Source organism: Acanthopagrus latus, chromosome 6 (assembly GCF_904848185.1).
Source record: "Acanthopagrus latus isolate v.2019 chromosome 6, fAcaLat1.1, whole genome shotgun sequence".
NCBI classification, from domain to species: domain Eukaryota; kingdom Metazoa; phylum Chordata; class Actinopteri; order Spariformes; family Sparidae; genus Acanthopagrus; species Acanthopagrus latus.
Genome location: NC_051044.1, coordinates 17,366,078 through 17,384,185, shown reverse-complemented (window position 1 = coordinate 17,384,185; position 18,108 = coordinate 17,366,078). Strand labels below are relative to the sequence as shown.

Below are 18,108 nucleotides of genomic sequence, written 5' to 3'. Positions count from 1 at the left end.
TAATATACAAGACACTTGATGGAAGAGCTCCTCTAAATATCTAAAAAGCACATGTTTAAATTTAAGTTTGAGTTTTTTGGGGAAAGTTATTGTGCGCTGACAGATGTTTGACGCATGTCCGGTCACACAGCTGGAAGCACGGGGACAGCTGCAGCTATTTCTTTTCACGAGACGGACTTGCGCATACCTACCAGGTTAAGGTTTGCTTTTAACGATAACTTTTACTGTAGCTTTTACATTCCTCAACAACAAAAATGTACAGAAGTGTCCTAGCTAATACAACGAGATGATACATTTATGTCATGGCTGCCAGTTTTTATTGTTTCTGTTCGATTCTCATAGATCTAGAGAGCTCTTGTAGTCTTCTGTCAGCTCAAAGCCCTTTAATACACTTAGTGCCGACCTGCTCATCAGGAGCAATTAGAGGTAGTACCTTGCTCAAGGACACTTGGATGTGCAGCTGGAAGAGCAAGGGAGTCAACCTCGCGACCTTCTGATTACTTGATGACCCACTACACCTCCTGAGTCACAGCCACTGGTCCTTTTTTTTTTTTTTTTGCCTTTTCTGTTACAAAACCATCATTTATTTCAAACAGACTTTTTAAAATGTTGTTCTTCTGTGGACCAACATAGCTTTTACACGTTTTGATGACTGGTTTGGCAGGGGACACACACTGGAAAAGTCCTTGTTTTAACCACTAATGACTTTGCCGGTGATCACATACAGTGTTTTAAGAATAAATTAACATTCTCTCTTGCTACTCCAGCCATGGAAACCTGCACAGCCTTTCCAACCCCCCCCCCCCCCCCCCCCCCCCCCCACAGATCCCAGCTGCTCAGCAGTTCTCTGTGCAATTCCCACAGATTTTGAGCTTTGACTTGACGGATCTAATTAGAGACAAGGTTCAGGCCCAAGCCCCTGATGAAGTAAAATACAAAGGATCTGCACGTTAATACTCCTGCTTCTTAATCAGTCAGTACATGAGGTTCTCAGCCTAACATTTTACTCTGGTGATCTCATGACATGAGGTGCATGTAAAAAGTAGACCAACACACAGCAGGGTGCAAAGGGATTCTGCCAATCCTGGTTCAGTGGGTACATGACATATTGTGCATGCTAATATCCCTGACAGAACTTACAGTGAGTCATTCGCTTTATAAATAGGAGGGTGTTGTCGATTTCTGCGATGTTTCAGAAGCTTGTAAGATTGAGTGTAAACAAGTGAACTAAAGTCATACATCACACCAGCTTGAGACATATCTCACTCAAGCTTGGAGCTGCAAGAGTTGTAATTTGCGAATGTGTTAGACAATATCGCATGCAGGGTTTCTTCAGGTGGGCCTCTCTTCTGAGAGAATGCCCTGTTTCATTATTGGAGCTTCCTGGGTTTCTGCCCAGGGCTTTTTTTAAAAGTCAGGATCTAAGACATCAGCTTTCATGACAATAACAGGATAAGGCCTCCTGTGGTTCGTCTGGAAAAGTTGCTTGTACTCGGGTTTGCCCACTCTGAAGGCCATTTTACAGGAAGTGGCAGTGGATCTTGAATTGACGTTGAGTAAACAACTCAACAATACCCCTTACCTAATGCCCGTTTCATGTTTGTGGGAAGGAGCACACACTGTTCGAAGCAGTGTGGCAACACATAAATCGTATTTGGCCACAAAGGGGTGAAGATTGGAAACTTGGTAGAACACAGTGACTGGAGATGTGTTGTGGTGCATCACTTTTCATTACAAGCTGCTGTGATGTCAGATAAATGTAATTGGGTTTTCCACATTCACAAAGCCTGAGTTTATAAAAGCAGGGACACTGGGCTTATCATGCTTTGTGACCAGCGGGCTGTAATTCCTCTTCTTGTGGCTTTTATTGATGTGATAAATCAGGGCTGTCATCACTATGAATAACAATTCATCCATTATACTTCTCTTTCCGTCATTTGACCACAACATGTTGTTTTGATGACTGTAGATTTGGCAGCAACTGTGTGTTGTAAATGTAAGTCATGTAAAGTAGCAGTGAGATTTGTTGTCTGAAGATGGGAGTTGCCCGACTTCTTTTGGCCATCAGCAGAACGGCTTTAGGATGGAAATGTAGTTCTGACGGTTGACTGGTCAGTCCACCACTTTTGGTCCAAGGCTGAAAAAATATATGTTTGTAATTTGTGAAACTGTGCCTCGCCTCCTCACATGTGAAATTGTTGTGAATAGCTATTTCCACTTATTAACTAAAATTCTAACATGTAAGAAGAAAACAATGTCACATTTGAACTTAACACATTCATTACTGTTTGGCGTTTTCTTACATCTGAATGACAATTGCTAAAAAAACACAATGTTTGTGGTTCTTTTTATTCGACTGTTGCTCGGCAATGGGCAAGCAATGTCAATCCAGTGCGGTCAATAATGATAACAAACAACACTGGACTGAACAGAACAAAACTGCTTCCACTCTGACCTTGAGACAAATGGAAATTCAAACGGGTGAGTAAGCAGCGCAGCAGAGGACATCGCTGTCAGAGCAGTGGACACCTTCGCAATATATCAGCTCTTAATGTGACATTGTTTAGAGTCTCTTGTGGCTGTATGAGGCGAGGAGTCATACTCACACTTCTCAAACATTCTGACCTCACACATGCACCTGCCACACAAGTCCTGTCCTTGCTTGTAATTCACTGCGCCATTGAGATAAAGCCAAGTTGGCCTTTTACTGCAGGTTTACTGTGCGCTGAAGCAGCTAGCATGCACTTAACAAACAAATCAAATGCTGGACACAGATATGAAACTGCTGCTGATAAATCTCACAGCATAAGATAAAGTAGAAACAGGTAGAGTGAATGAGAAGAAAGTGCAAAGTTGCTCTGAATATTTGTCTATCTTTCTGTCTTTCTGTGGTTCACATATGTAGAGAACCATTCTTCTGATCTACTTTAAACATGGCAGGTTTGTTGCTGAGGACAGAGGGAAGTGCAGTGCCAAATTTGCAGCAGTTTCTGAACAAATGACACTTTCAATATCAAGAAAGTCACAGAGAAACACGCACAACACACAGACACACTGAACTGAGCTGCAGACAACTGTAGATAGACTCAGTATAAGAGTTACTGATGCATGTTGTTTGCAGTCGCAGGGTCAAATTAAAAGTCTCTGTTTTATGCAACGTTATGGCATCTTCACAGCAGAGTTGATCCGGACTGTGAACAGTAATGAGCTCTTCCATAAACATGTGCTGGCTCGGCCCGACTCGGTTTGACTTGGCCCATCAGATTTCCATTTCCAAGAAAAAAGGTCTTTAACTAATGATGCGCTTCTGTTGAGCTGTGGTCAAACACACAGCTGTAAGACGTTCTCCACTCTGCAATATTGTCGAAGAATCACTGCTAACAAAGCTCTGCTAATGGTGATAAACACATTTTGTATAAATCCTTCACAATAAAAGTCCCACAGAATATAAAAGCTTTTATTTATGAAGCAGCAAAACTAGGAACCGTTTGTTTTCAGCAGCAGGAACACTACACAACCTCTAAAACAGCTGAGGGTGAACATGAGTTACCAGCTGTGAGCAAGGCTGAAATATAGGCACTGGTTATATCGAACGAAACTTCAGATAATCTCAGTTTGAAGTAGTGTGGATGAGCGGTTTTCAAGAAAGCTAAGGTGACCCAGCAGTTGATCTGGCACAGGCACTGCACTACTCAGAGTCAAACGGGAAGGAGAAGGAAATAAGGTCATTTGCCCTGCACGTTCAGTGCATGTTCTATTTCTGATGAATTCTTTTTGTAAGTCTCATGTGCAACAAAGTTATTCATTTTTTTAAAAAAAGGATTCCCCTGCTGTGTATTGATAGAGGCAGAAAAAATTTAATGACTTTAGCTTCCTTTGATAAGACATGAATATGTGATTTAAACACACAAATGTCTCTGTGAGCTGGACCTTAATTACCTTCATGCTACATAGAAAGCCTTAAATATGGACGACTGAGATGCACTTTAACTGATGAACTGACTATGATGTGACATATATGTTGTGTGGAGTGAAGCGAATGTTGCTTTCAAAGCCAGCATACTACCTCCTACACTGCATGATAAGGGATACTCGCTTATTGGACTTTAAATTGGGCCAAGACAAACACACTTGGCACCAAGCTGTACGTGAGGGTGGATAATCAGAGCTCTTTGAAATACCGGTAGCTCCCATCTCTCGGATCATTACCTCCAAATACACCAGTTAGCTGCTGCCCCGATTGGACTGTTTGTCGTCCTGAATGTGAGTGTGTGTTGCTGTGGGAGGTGAGCTCTGTTTTTTTTTTTTTTTTTTTTTAAATCTGTTGTACCATAACCTACACCTGAAAAACATAGCTCTCTATCTGACCAGCATTATGCCTGTGGCTCTCAAGTGTAATTCATGCAAGATTAATACTGCTTCCGGCCACTGAGTCACAGTGATTTCAGAAACCACAGAGAAAGTTGCCATCAGTAAACTCGACGTCCTCATGTAGAATGTGCCCATGCATTTTGAAGTCTTCAAGTGGAATGTTGTGTTTTTGTGTGCGAGGGCAAATCTGAAGGGTTAAGGCACATTTGGATCCTGACTAACAAAATTAAACCCCCCTCTTCTTAGAAAATTTGTATTATTTTTATTACAGTTTGAATGACAGAATCAATATATAAGCACAGTGGTACATTCACAACACAGCGGTAAAGCAAACTAATCAATATCCTGATAAAACAGTATGCAAACAGGTAGTTACAGACCATAAAACCACAGATCTCTCAGGGGACATTTAAACCTTGTCCTTGCTACACTGTAAAGAATTTCATTGTAAAAAACCAGTAAAATACTGGCAGCAGGGACGCCAGTATTTTACTGTTAATTTACAATGCAAATACTGTTTTTTCATTTCAACAGTATATTACCGTTTTTGAATTACAGTATATGACTGTAGAATAACGATGGGTGTTGTGGTTATTTTACAGCACATCTACAATAATTTATCTAACAGTATAATACCATTGTTTTGGATTACAGTACATGACGGTACGATAACTGGGTTACGGTATTTTACAGTGCATCTACCAGAATTTATTTAACAGTATATTACCGTATTTTGGATTACAGTACAGTACAGTAGGAGATGTGTTGGTTATGGTAATTTTACAGTATATGCACAGTGTGTTATAAAATCTGTTATTTTTGCATTCATATACATCCTCACCAATTTAAAAACAAAGTATGCAGGGCCTCTCAAATACCCAGCCCTAGGCTACCACATTCATCCCAACAGCCAGTCAACATCCAAAAGTCCTACAATAAACACACAGCTTGACTTTTCTTGTATTTTACTAATGTCTTGCCTTCGAGTGCTTAGAGTGGATCAGAAACACATTCAGCAACAACCTGCATTCATCACTGTTCATCTGTTTGTGCTCAGCTGAAGAAAAGTAGCAGAATAAGCTAGCGGAGGACATGGAAGAGGAGAGTAGCAAAGAGTGGACAGTACAACGAGTGCTCACTATGATGCTGTTTTCAAGAACCAAGAAACAGAAGTCCCCGAGCAGCGCACTCTAACACTGTTAAACTTATTCAACTGATAAATAATTTCACTTAACTTATTTAACTTAATAACTTCTGCCAAACTGTCTGAGCTGTGTCTGCCTCAGTTTCTATCATCAACATAGGGTTTCTATGCATGTCAGCTCAATGAAGAGACATAATCATAACTGAATTGATTGAATTTTGTTGCTATTGCCAATCATTCCTAACCTCTGACCTTGAATAAAAATCAGATGCAGACCTTTAAGTAATAAGTTCGAGAACCTTGGTATAGAACAAAAGAGAACATACATTCCATAACATTGCTGTAGTTTATTACAAAAGGCTCATTTGTACAGCAGACTTTGTAAGATTGTAACAGTCTAGCTTGAAAACAAGTCTTTTGCATGTGAACAATAAAAAGTGGACGTGGAGAAAAGAAAGAGGGGGAGAAAGAAAGAGTGAACAGTGAGTACTTGACAGCAGCGTTTGGCTGGTCTCCTCATTCACCAATGACGAGAGCCTGTAAATAAATACATAAATAAAATTAGCAGCACAACATCTCTGGTATAATATAAAAATATGAAAGAATAATAGAGGGAGGAAAATGGGCCAGAGCAATAAACTGTTCAAGGGAGAGAGAAAATGGTTAAAGACGGGACAAAATGTGCAAAGAAGAGAAAAGTAAGAGACAGAAAGGAGAGAGGGTGGTTAGTTATAGTTTAATTTCAAGTCATTTTTTTATGTTACTGCCCCTTTAACAATGTCAAAAAGAATAATACATGTAATACATGTGTTGTCTCTTACAGTAGGTTGATATATAACCATTTCAGCTAAAGTCTGGTCACTCTGCTGACACCTGTTAAGAGATACAGAAGTATCCACTGCCGTACCACCAAACCACAGAGTTAGCACATGTCTCCACTGCTGGACAGAAAATACTGTTTTATGCTGTTAAATTACAGTTTCTTACTGCTACCTGAGAATTAACTGATAATTTATATGTAAGCATGAATATTTAACAGTATTTTACAATTATTTTAAGACACAGTAAGATTCTGTTGTAATCCACCATAAATTTACAGAAATGCATTACAAACACTGTTTTATGCTGTTGAATTACAGTTATCTACTGCAATTGTGAAATGACTGATTTAACTGTTAATTTACATGTGAGGGATGAATATCTAACAGTATTTTCCAATTATTATAAAATAGAGTAGGATACTGTTGTAAATCCACCATAAATATTACAGTTACATTACAGTGTACAACTTGACACAATGAGCCTGTGCTCCATATTAATCCTATGACTCGTTCCATAATGTGGCACTGTTAACACAACTTTTGCCACTATGATTGACACATTTCCTACATAAATTTGTTGCGTTAACTTGTGTTGTGAATCCTCCGAAAAAAGTGTCACTACAAATAGGTATCAATGGGTCCCAAAACATGCTCCTTAACACCTCCTGGAGGAACTTTTTTCGATATTGAACACATATTGACGCATTATTTCACGTATTTATGTATTCACAAAGGCACTTGTGAAACTCTGCCAGTGCAGCACATTTTTCAGAGAGAGTTTTACTTACATTTGATTTATATTGATCCTTACGCAACTGTCCTACAAAGAGTTTCCACATTCATGCTTCAGCTGCAGCCGGAGTGTAATGATGTTATTGTTAGGCAGTGGATGACAATCATGAAAGTGAACTTTTGCTCCTGATCCCACCCAACACCAAAGAGTGGGGGACTCAGTGCTCAATAATCCCATTTAGTTGAAACAAAACATAATCCGCTTAGCTGCTGAAATCTAACTTATCAGTCAGTTCTCTGTCACCCCATTAAGAGGAAGACTGAGGATTATGCTCACACTGTATTAGAGTCAAGTTTTCCATGTGGTCTAAATAGCCATGGGTTAAGGGTCCATTGTGCCAGGAAGAAAATCACCTTCTAATGTGTGAGAAAAAAACAAAGTATTATTGGACTTTCAAATTCAAATTTCAGTAAAAAGCCAGCGAACTCCTTTGACTTATAGGAACAGCCCGTAAAGAACATTTTGTAATGTTGACTTGACTTTGTCGATGGAAAGTAAACAACTGAAGTAGACGGGGATCTGTTATAAAACATTTTTAAAAAAAACTGCAAAAACAAACGTTTGATACAATCAACGGCTCTATACAGCATGTCAAGTGTAATCAAAGTCTTTGGAAGACCTGAGATCCCAAATAGATTCGAAAAGATGTTATTTACTCCTTTTTTGTAGTCACTTTGGTAAAAGCCTGAGTGCTCATCCCCTTCTAAAGTGGTTTCAGCAAGTTAATTGGACCAAGGCCAAAGAACTGGCCTACTGCCCATCCCAGAATGTCTTATTATGATTAAAAGCCTGACAAAAATGTTATTTGTTATAATGCTGAGCTGTGTGTGTATTATCTTTAAGATCCCACAAGGGGGAGTTGGTTAAAAAAATTAAGTTAAACATCTGGCGTCCGTGACAAGAAACTCCAAACGGCACAGTTTGGAGGTCCTTGATGTGACTGAAACTAAATGGTCATAAGATGACAACTGTTGCGACCTCAGAGGTCATATAAATGTCTTTATTGTATGTGCTTGCCTCTCTGCTTGAATGACCCTCTCTGTTACCTGAGTGTTTGTTATGGGTTGCAGGTGTGTTTTAAGTGATTCTAGGTTTTCCATTGAGCAGATTGGTTCTTGCCTTGCAGCCATGAGTTTAGAGGCTGGGTCTTCACCAGGTCCTGTGGGCTCTGCTCTGTCAGCATGTTTGATTGCATGCAAGATGTGTTTTTAAATAAAACCATTGAAAAATGCTTCGCTGCTGGTGGTGCTTGGGGGACAGGAAGAGGAGAGTCTCATTTACATGTTACCACTATCCAAATGTTGTGACTTTCATTCTAGTAAAATTGTTGCGAAACAATTTAGGGGTGATGTCACTTATTTTACACATTAAAGTCTCTAGAGGTCTTGGGGAGAACTACGTATGTGAAAAGTAGCATAAACCCACTGTGGGTAATGTAGGTGCCAGGTTTTGAACAGTAATGCACTGGTCTATTGTTGCACCCCTATAACACTGTTACGCTGATTGTGGCCACAACAAATGATCACAACTGATACAGCAGAACCAGAGGTCACACTCTTTTTATTTAACACTTTCTTATTTCTTTTCCAAAACTGGTGCCTACATTACCCACAAATCAATAGCAACTGAGTGACATCACCGAAGGCAATTTATCAGATCACATGCAGCTTCCTATTGAGCCACAAAAGACTTTAGAATACTTTCACATATACAGTAGTAGTTGACAAGTCCTGTAAACACACTTTACTGTGTTAAATTGGTAGAGTTACCCTTAAATGAATGTTATATTACACAGTATGTTTGACGGGACATAGAGGAGAAATATATGCGCAACAAAACTATAAAAAAGAATAAAAGGCTATACATCCTCCTCAGGGTCGCTCTTAAATCAAGTAAATCAAGGTATGAACAACTCATTTTTTAAATGTTGATGAAGGTTCTCAGTCATCCAGGTCATGGTAAATCTAAGTGCTCTATCGTAGGCAACTGGATTTGCTTCAGTTTCTTGAAGATGTCTCACCTCTCATCCAAGAGACTTCTACAATTCTGGCTTTTTTTAATGCCTGTCTCCAGCTTCTGCCAGAGCAGTAACTGGATTTTTATTTTCTTTGTTAGTTAATTTCCTGTCTTATCCATGCTAAGTATCATTACAGAAAATGTTTGATGTCAACTGCATCTACAATGAACATGCATCACTTGAGTGACTGAAATTATTGCCAATAATATGAGGCCAATTAATTATGAAGTTGAAACATGGGGATAACACATGGTATTAAATACACTGCTCATGACAGATATTTGAAACGTATGTCAGCACTGAGCAGTCGTATGAGGAAAATGTTTGACAGAGTTTGATTGCAGCAGTATTTTACCATCTTAACCTTAACAGGCTTTGGGCCTACTATAAGATATGTAATCTCTATCGTTATCATCCAACGGCATCCAATATTTTTTGACTAGCTGTATCAATGAAGATGCCCTGTGGGAAACCACAAAGTAGATTTCTTTTTTAATGTTTTCCCAAAATATCTTGATCTTTAATCAGATTTGTGGCTATAATTAAGTCACTGTAAAAAATGGTTAACTATGCGTCTAATAAGATTAACCACTGTTAGATTCCACAAAAAATTATTTGCGGGAAAACTTTAATAATGTCTGAAATGCAACCTGCAACAAGTTGAAAAATTAATGATCCTGACCACGCATGACGTGCCGATGATACTCATCATTGCACCAGAGATGTAAATGGGAAAACATAATTAGGCCAGGCAATGTTCAAATAGAGAACAACAGGAGAATGCTCACTTTTCTGAATTCTCTCCTCAAAGTGATGAAAAGATACAGATGCCTGAAGCCAACAAAATAACTGGAAAATATTTCTCCCTCAAGAGTCTGCTTACGCACTGGAAAGTAATCCTTACCATGCTTTGACATGCCATCAAAACACACTTCAACACATGTGATTAAAGATTAAATGGCACCAAAAACCTCCAAAAAACTGTAAAAAAAAGACACAAAACAAAAACAAAAGTAGAATTGAGAACTTATTCCTATATTATTTCTTGATGTTAATTAATTATGCAACGTCAAACTTGTTGAAATTCTGACAAAAAAACATATAAATCTAGAGCGACACTGGAAGTTTCTGTGCGGTGTGCAACATAAGATCAGACAAAAAAAAATAGATCTATTACTTCCTTATATAGAAGACAAGGACCTTTAAGCCATAACTGGTTATTCATTTTGCTGAGGAGCGGGAGGTCACGACATTCCACCCGAGCCTGCTGTGATGGATGAGGACAGCTCATTTCTGAGCTATTCTGTTACTGCGTCTCAGTGGCGCGGGGGCTTGTTAGACTGTGTGGAGGAGGGCTGTTATCGCTCATTCTAAGCATGTAAACAATGATTTTTGTAGCACATGTGCCTCTGCACTCAAACATGAAAGAGCACATGTAAGGAGAGATCGAAATCAAGCCATCTGGACCAGCAAACTATGCACTGCACCTCTGCAGACGGTGCAGTCAATTCAACAGTGTTGCCATTACATAAGAATTCTCCTCAAAAATCTGTTTGGGGCACGGTGGCCAGTTGCGCTGTGAGACGGTCGGAGTGTTTTGGCTGTTTTGTGTGGATGACTTGCACACTCTGTTGGAGTTGCTGCATGGGAATGGAAATACTGCCAGGCAAAAGTAATGTGGGGTCCTAATTAGATCCATCGAGGTTAAGATATTATCAAGAGTGGGGAGCAGATCGCAGGATGCAAAATCATTATTTTGTGAGTGTCCTACTCCGAACTGAGAGAAATTATTTGCAGCCTTGAGATTCTCCTTTCTTTTTTTTTTTTTTTTTACATTTTGCATTCGTGAAACTTTCCCAAGAACATATTAAATGTTCAGCAACTAACTAAACAAACTAAACCGGAACTGACACCATTTGTCAGACGGCCCTTGAGAGCTCTGTGCTCTCTTTTTTGGCAAAGTTAACACACACAAGTGGATGAATTGAATTGTGATGCTGTGAACAAAAGAACTTGGCCTGCAGAGGGAGAGGATCGAGCAGATCTCCATGTTACAGCTTTAGATTTTCATCGGAGAGTGGGATGAGTGGCAGGATGGACCCTGGGGTCTGAGATTTTAATGAGCGCATCAACTCCAACAGAAAGCTGCATACTAACACAAATAAATAGCGAAAGTTTGGGGAACATTTTTGCAGAATTCCTCCCTCCTCTGGGATCTGATTTTGTAGCTTAAACCAACAACTGTCCTCGTACAATCAGTCCTGTTGGTATTCGCTGCTTCATACCCGGCATGACAGGCATGGGTGTTTGGTTACTGAACTGTTTCCTGCGCTGTGTGGCATGCTGTGTACCTGCAGGCTCTTTTCTATTCACGGCAAGCCTTCGAGTTCAGAGAGGGAGACAGAGACAGAGCAGGAAGTCAGACCCTGTTGTTTTGTCCATCCAGAAATCCCACTGCATGGCAATCCACTGAAGCTTAATTGAATTGCTGCAGCCAACCCTCTCAGAAGCAGCCGCTCCAGTTCTGGTTTGAAGGCAAAAAGAAAAAGGTTAATTAAAAAAATGAATTATTTTAAATGAGAATGTAAATGTCCTTTTGCTGTTTTACATTTTCTACAGCCAGCTTCTCATTTGATGCCCAGTGTTAAAGGGGCTCTGTGGAACTTTAGTGTTGTGTGGTAATCTGAACGTAACTAACGTACATTTTCTGAAGTACTGTACTTAAATACAGTTTTCAGGAACTTTACATGGGGATTTCAATTTCATGCTAGTTCATACTTAAACTCCACTAGATTTGGAGGTGAACATTGTACTTTTTACTCGTCTACATTTATTTGATATATTTAGAAACTGGTTACTTTTCATATTGCATGCCACACCTGAGCCAGAGTTGTGAATTGTTTAGTAAATGTAATCATCAGCAATCAGAGGAAAAAAACACTGATTCTAATAATAAGAAAAAATGCTGAATATCATTTGCAATAATTCGCATGGTTGATAACGTAAAATCAACACTACAGATACAGTTTATAAATGCATGTTACTCAAGTACTGTTAAAAAAGCAGCGTTACCAAAGTCATGTTTTAACACAGTATCTTTACTTTTACTCAAGTATGTCTTTTGGGTACTTTTTTAATACACTGGTCCTTAGTTTTGTATTAGCTGACTCCATGAGTCTTTTACAAAGAAACCCACAGTCCAGCAGCATTAAACAACTTAAACAAATGGTCCCCAGGTTTGTACAGGCAAGTGAGAGAGAATGAAAGTTTTATGTTTTATCACATCACATTACAATCCATACATATATGGCCAATAAAAGACTGGTACATCGAATTGCCTCAGATTGTTATAGTGTCGTATTATGTGCAGTTTTCATCTCACCACAACATTCAGCAGCTCTCAGTTAGACTGTACTGCGTCTGCTGTGTCAGCTTTTTCACTGTGAACTTAAGCAGCTTATGGATGTTTTCTAAAGTAAAAAGGAATAAAAGACCACCTCAGTTCCACATCTGTTTAGGTTTCGGATTGATGAGGATGTGTTTCATAAAATGTTATGAAGTTTGAAATCAAATCACGTCTGATGAGCAGCAGGAAGGCAATGTGAGTGTGAACTCATAACCATGCATAATGTATGTGCTGCGTTAAGCTGAGCAGAGAAAGGATCGAAGTGGACACTCCACGCATTCATTTCCCATATAGGAGGAGGAAGACATCATGAGACTCACTAAATGTCAGGGAATAAAAGTATGCACAGCATCATTTGAAGAATGTCATAGTCGCTTTAAGGCAGCGGCCAGGAGCAGTGAGTGGGCGTTTATGGATGTAAATGACAGTCAGTACAGGAAGTAAAGAATATTGAATGTTTTCATTTGTCGGTCTTGGTAATACAGCATGACTCAGCATGGTAGATAGCACAGACAGTACAGCCAACAACACACAAGCTAAGTGTGGACAGTTACAAAGTCATAGAACACGGGATTATGACGGTTGCCCCCAGTGACGAGCCTCTCGCAGATAATAGATTTGACAACATGAACGCTGTGTGCTGTCTCCAAGGAACCATTTAATCTACAAGCCGTCGAAATGATTCCATGCACGATGTCCTGAACCTATTAACACAGAGCTGATGTTTTCTTCTCCCCCTCCAACCCACCCGCCCTGTTGTATTTACAGTCCCCTGTAGAGCTGGAAGTGCTGCGATCCGGCTCCATTAAAACGCATTTCATCCTCTCTCCATTTCACGCTCTGACAGTGATCAATCAGGGCCACGCCGGTGGGAGACAGCAGAGGATCCATGCAAACGGCAGTGCAGGAGTTAATGAAATCAACTCAGTCAGAATGTCAGCAGTCTAGGAAAACAGTGGACAGTGATTCAGTTATACTGTTCACATACAAGCTCATGACCACTCTCTGTCTTCGTCAGCCTTTCTAACACCTGTCGGGGGGGGAAAAAAAAAAAACACACCTTGCAGGCATTAATACTTGAATTTCTTGTTTATTGAATCTGTGTTTCATGAATCTTACTACATCCTATCATGGCAGCTAAGAGATGTATCAGTCCTGCACCCTGCTGGGCCTCGAATGACAAAAACAAATCCGATTGTTTGTGGCATATTGGCAGATGAGAGGAAGGTACGTGAAATGTTGCCCTCTGGGAGAACTGTTGTGTTGCTATTGCAAAGCCGCTTTGCAACTGCAGGGACACATCAGTAGACGTAGCATGCCTCACCACAGGCTATACTAGATCCCGACAACAACAAGACAGACGGGGATTACACTGCTGGAGTATGTAAGAAAAACAAACAGAAGTACTGGGACGACTCAGAAAGGACGTGCCCGCTGCTCCTCTGGAAGGAATGGTTTCACTGACCTCTAACAAGACAGACTATCAAAAAGATACATTGCAAAAATGCCTTGAAAGACGATTCAAGTGTTGACACTCCATGTAATTCAGTTTCAAATTCTGTATCATGTTATTCTGGATCTATTTCTGGGATTGGAGACACGTAATGTCACGTAAACCTCAACTTTTAGCTATTGATAGGATGTAAATTACAGGTCCATTAATTGTCATTTTATCCCACAGGGCTGTACAGAGGAAACCAAGTTGTGTTCATTTCAAACTGTACAAGAAAAAAATGGATGTTCTATTTATCTCTTCTATTGCTCTTTTGTTAAAGTTACCAAGAAATTCAGCCTTTTCAAGTTTTCTTAGAAAGTAGACACTGATGCTTTTTTTCTTTGTGTTTTTTTTTTTTTTTTTGGGGGGGGGGTTGTTTTTTCCCAGGAAACTAAATCTCTGCAACTGCTCCACTTCAGCTCCTCTGAGATAGACAGGGATGTGTGTTTTGCTGATGTTGATCAGTAGATAGTTCTGCGTGCAACACTCTGCAAGACTGTTGATTTCCCTACGATATGAACTCCCATCGACGTATGAAATGCGACCGGTGATGGTGGTGTCGTGCTTCAAACTTCTCACCTCAAGAAAAGGGTTCTCTTGATGTCTGGGAGTGCAGTCATGGGTGTAAACTGTAAACAGGAGGGGGATGAGCACACGGCCTTCGGCCAGCTCCCGTGTTCCCTGCAGTAATGTAGACGAGGTGTGACTGCCAATTGCACTGTCTGGGGTCTGATTGTGAGGAAGTCCAATATCCAATCGCAGAGTGTTGCACTCAGGCTCAGAGTGTGAAGTTTTCCAATCAGCTTCATGGGTCAGACTGTATTGAATGCTGAGCTGAAGTCAAGAAAGAGCATCCTGATGTAAATGTTCTTATTCTCCAGGTGTGTGAAGACTGAGTGGAGCGCAGTAGATATGGCCTCCTCTGTGGACTGGTTGGTTCTGATTGCATACTGGTGAGGGTCCAGTGATGTTGTCTTTGATGTGCTGGAGATTTATTTTCTCTAAGCACAACGAAAGTAAAAATTGATATTAGTAATATATGTATGAATATACTCTATAGAATGGGTCAACTGATTAATATCCTGGCTGTTTTTTTTTTCTTCTTGTACATCACAGAGCGGCTTCAGACATTCACATCAACTCAACATTCCCTCTGTCGTTGTTACGCTGCTCTCATTCGATGACTGATGCAGAAACACATACCAGGTGGTTTCAACCCAGCTACAAAATGTTTCTGTTTCTGATTGAAACACGGAGCTTCAACCAATTCAGAGGAAGCACAGGAAGTATGACATTCTCAGCTGTTAGTCGAGGGAAAAAAAAAAATTAGAAATAACTGACTTCTTATCGTCAGCAGCAGTGTCCACCATGCCTCGCAAATGTCGAGGCTGGAGTCCAGAGAGAGACATCAAGAACAAAGACTCCTCACACTATGTGACTGTGGAGTGACCTTTGAGAAGTGGAATACACAAATGCCACAGTTTCACTGTTATCAGCTAAGACGTTGCCAAAAGGAAATGATAAAAATATCTCAAGGATTCTGCCACGCTGGGGGTGCTTTTTATTTCCCACATGCTTTAATTATACCACAATGCAATAATATTACCTTGATAAATATTAATCGAAGGTTAATCCCACACCCAAGAAATGTTGTCAGTGTAACTGTGTGGCCATCCGCCAAGGCAACAGACAAAATGGACTGAGTGTAACCGAGGGACAGAAATTATCCTATGAAATTCAGAGGGGGTTCAGACCTGGAGGGCATGTATGATTGGTCTGGTGTTTTCAATTTCCTGCTGGCTTTCCCAATATTTATTCTGATTTAACCTCTATTTCTACTCAACCTTTGCATTAAACCAGACAAATACATTAGGAACCGGCTCTGACAGCCAGCAAAGAGTCAAATCATGTTGATAGAAGGAGAGAGAAGGGGAACCAATAAATGTAAATTAAAAAACCTGTAGCAGTGATGACCTGGCAGAAATAGTTGATTTGATGCCAGATGAGATGCCTCTGAAACAGCAATCTGGAAGGCAGAGATGGAAAAAAAACAAACATTTGAAAGTCATCCCAGTCACTGTGAGTCACAAACTGGGACTGGGAGTGGCTAAGAGACGTGTTCAGGCAGATGTTCCAGCAGCCTGATGTGATTTGTAATGATGTGTTGGGTTCTATCAGAAAGCACAGGGAAAATTAGCGAGGCAGTCATGTCCCCTATAGAGCACTTATGGTGATAAACAGGATTCACATCAAGCCACTTAGCAGCTCCCTCGCATACAAACATGGATAAACGCATGTTTTTTTAATCGTTCAATCAGGGCATTTGCAGTTGACATCCAACACCTGTGCAGATTTTTCTATTTCTAGTTCACTTTCACAGAGTCGGAATAGTTCTGGGGTCAAATGAACTCTAATGGATGAGAACAGAAGAAAAAGGCAGATTTTTTTTTATTCTCACCCAGGAGCAGTGATTATTATCCTGTGTGTATTAGTGGGAGCGCACATCTCATGTAGGTGCAAGGCTTTGACAAATCAGCACCGGTGAAAAGAACGACGCCTGCCTGCATATCGATTCCAAACCACAAATTTATCTCAATTTAACAAAAGACAGACAGCAGTTAGAAAAATCTGAAAACCCGTTCTCCGTCCAGCTAACCTCCTCTGTGGATTCTCTTCCCCCCTTGGTGAGTTCAGCTGACAAGAATTTAACACAGGAGATGCTGCGGACCCGCTTCACTGCCTTCTATGGCTCTGTGCACGAGCTCCAAGCTCCAAGTTTATCCTCACACTAACTTAAATAACCGGCTCAAATGACCGGGATGTGCTTGACCTAAGATAACAAGGTGATTATTGAATTTCACTCAAAATATGACAACAGAAGGGAGGCTGTGTTAAAAAATGAAAGAGTTGATAAATTGATGAGCTGGAGACAGCTGCAGCTTCGAGTCCACTCAGCTGAAGCATGATGTCAGTGCTGCAGGCCCATAATGCATATTTCAAAGTGGTGGTACAGCAGGTTATAATATTACTTTCTACTCCGCCGGAATAGTGGAAACATAGCAAAAAAACGTCTGCATGCAGTGCAAGAAAATTAGTAAGTTGAGCCTCTGCTTCTATATTTCTTATATCAACACTGAAGGGCCCACGTTTTATAGTCTGTTTCGTCGTACACTTCATGATATACTGAGGTCTGAAAGGAGGAACACAGGTCAGTCAAGGAGAAGTTTGTTTTTTTTGGTCCCTTCTTGGAACACAATCACAATGAACAAATGTGCTGTAATAAGTTACACAGAAAAAGAGGATGATTCAGGGAAAAGTGTCGGCTAATTGACAAAGACGAGAGAAGAAAAAAAAACACTAGAAGAAGATAATGGAGTACACAGACAGTGTGTCAAATTAAAGTATGTCATCTTGGCAGCATGAAAAACACCCACTGGGGTTTGTAATTATCATCTACTCCCCAGTGTAGATTGTAGAATCTACAAGATACTCTCTGTTTTGTGTTGATGCTAGCAGCCCTCTTTTGACAGAAGATGATGAAACTGAAAATAAGTAACATTCACCAAGTTCTGTGCTGTATCGCCGGACTACAGAGCTGCTTCTTTCCTCAATTCATCCTCCACACTCGGCCGTTAAAAAATAGTTTTTTTTCATTCAATGATTTTGTGACTTATCCAATCTCTAACCTCAACTAGGGGTGTGGAGTGTGCCTGAGAATGTGTCCTGAGTAATATTTGCTTTTTGGGGGGATCTGTATATCTAAATATATATTTTGCAAAGATCTCTAAAACGTGGTAATCAAACAATAAAATGCTATCAGCGCACTGGAAAAATAAACTTAGAGTTCCCCTTCCGATAAACATACCACCACTGAGAAAGCCAGCTATTGAAAAGATTCCATTAGGAGGCACATTGCTCGCACATCACTTACTAATATGCAGTTTTAATCGCATGTGAATTTAACACACCACTCGCCTAAAAGCAGATGGGGATTCATGTGCTATAGGATCAGGATCCAGAGGCCTGACATGAGTGGAGCTCATTTGAAAACTACTTATGAT

The 18,108-nt window shown here is 40.2% G+C and overlaps 1 long non-coding RNA gene across 1 annotated transcript; it reads right to left on the bottom strand.

Moving 5' to 3' along the window:
• Positions 1-5,847: 5,847 nt before the first annotated feature.
• LOC119020478 lies at positions 5,848-16,074 on the bottom strand. Its single transcript, XR_005075334.1, has 3 exons — positions 16,006-16,074; positions 11,498-11,670; positions 5,848-6,052 (listed from the first exon to the last, which is right to left on the bottom strand). It is a non-coding gene; the product is annotated as an uncharacterized LOC119020478 (long non-coding RNA).
• Positions 16,075-18,108: the final 2,034 nt, after the last annotated feature.